General features: G+C 36.6%; 1 non-coding gene across 1 annotated transcript; it reads right to left on the bottom strand.

Annotated features, from left to right (window-relative positions):
- Positions 1-740: 740 nt before the first annotated feature.
- On the bottom strand, positions 741-926 carry LOC111756344 (U2 spliceosomal RNA). Its single transcript, XR_002790832.1, has one exon. It is a non-coding gene; the product is annotated as a U2 spliceosomal RNA (small nuclear RNA).
- Positions 927-2,027: the final 1,101 nt, after the last annotated feature.

Here is a 2,027-nt window from a genome sequence, read left to right as displayed (position 1 = left end):
GCCTCACAAAGGAGCCAAGAGGCAAACTTTAGAAGTAGAAGGCAGCCAAAGACTGGAGGTGGGCAAGAAAAGCACCCCTCATGTGACTGTAGCCTGCCCTGGAGAACAGATCTCATGTGGCTGAGCTCTCAAGTGACCAGGTCATCGATGACCTTCTTGACCACTTTATGATATCAGCAAAACCCTACTGAGGTTTTGGTATGATTTTACTCTTGAATATTCTGCTCTGTGACTCGTAATTTTTATGTGTTTGCACTTTAATGGCTTTAAAAAGGAAAAAAAAAAGGTTGCCTATTTTGTTTAACCTGCTTGGTATTATGTTCATTACCACTGTACCCTTTTTAAAGATCCTCAGAAAAGCAAAGATCCTACAGCAAATAAAATATCATGTTTATTGTTTCATTCTTTAGAATAAAAATGGAGCAATCAGTGCCATCTCCCTTTCCCCACATAATACAAAAATGAAGCCATCAAGGTCTTATGGAAGGAGGAGCCTGCTTCAGCTGGCCTCTCAGAATACAACACTGTAACTTGGTTACATCTCTGCAGTGTGAGCTTAGCCTGAGTGTGAATTCTATCTCCTGGTTCAGAGGAAGTTAGAGCTCGTAGTTTTCCCTTCCTACTTCTGCAGTGTTCATGAATAAATTGGGAAAAAAATTCATTTCCAGTTAATTTCTCCAGCCTTAATTTAGACAGACTGATGTGAATTTTTTTAATTCTAACCTTTATGGCCTTTACTCTTCCTGTGGGCCGTCCTGAAGGTACTGCACCCAGGTCAATGCAGCGAGTGGATGAAGCTTAGCTCCTATTCCATTTCTCAGCTCCAAAATCCCATTTACTATACTGTCCTCAGATGGAAGATATATCAGACATTAAACTGATAACAGATACTACGCTTGATCTTAGCCCAAGGGCCAAGAATTGAAAATTTAAAACTTTTCAACAGCAGTAACAATTTGCTGATACTGTACAAGAATGCTATGAAGCATTTTCTTGAGTGTGTGTTTTTGTTTCCTTTGTCTCCCAATTTCCTTCCCACCCTCCGAGACTCCTGTGCTCCCGCCTTTGTTTTCCAGTCTTTCCCCACTTCTGAACGTGTTCTCTAACCATCAACCCAGAGAATTTCCCTGGCTTCTGCCTCGGTTGGCCCTTGTCCTCCTCACCATATGCCTTCCCAGTTTCTGAAGAGACCATACTTCCCTTTCAACCTCTCTACCTCCTGACAAAAAGCATCTCACAATGGTAAGTATTATGGCTGATAACACCCATATTTAGAAATTTGTTGCCACAATACATGGAAATGTTTTACTATTATAAATTCTGAGCTCAATTCATTTCCAATCACAGTGTAGGCAGAACAGTTCGCTATAACTTTTAGTTCTTAGATATCCATTATTCACTACAACTGAAGAGAACTGCTGTTTGTCAATATGTGTAAAGTGAAGAATAAAGTTGTGGAAGAATTTTCTGTGCTGTGGAAAAGCTAAGTCACATATATCTTGATTAGTTGGCAATGCAATTTATTCTGTGCTGAAATTCCAAGTCTACTTGTAAAGATAGAGTATAGTAGTAACACTGAACACTGTGCATAAAAGTACACAGATTATTCAATTTTTAATGTATTATGCATGCTTGTTTAATAAACATGGTATGGTCTTGATTTTAAGAAGCTATATTATTTAAAGTTACAGGAACATTTTTATTGACAAAAATGCGCTTCATTTACAAATGATGTTATATGAGGTCAGTGATTCAATTAGAGCTTTACATTGTTTTCATAAAATGTCTGTCTAGGAAATATTACTGACACGAATGTGAACATTTTGTAACACTGTTAGTGATTACTCATCTTTTTCAAAATTCATTTTAATGGACTCTTAAAACTAAATGTAAACATATAGTCTATTTGTCTAACGTTAAAATTTTCTAAAATATTTTATTTTTATTTATATCTACCGTATTTGAAGTACTTTGCCTGCAAAACTGTTATATTTAAATAAATGTGAATTCAAATTAAAAAGAAGTCT

The sequence above is a fragment of the Cavia porcellus genome, unplaced genomic scaffold, assembly GCF_034190915.1.
Source record: "Cavia porcellus strain 051 isolate PalLab524CR breed Dunkin Hartley unplaced genomic scaffold, mCavPor4.1 scaffold_17, whole genome shotgun sequence".
NCBI lineage: Eukaryota > Metazoa > Chordata > Mammalia > Rodentia > Caviidae > Cavia > Cavia porcellus.
This window is presented reverse-complemented; position numbering and strand designations above follow the sequence as displayed.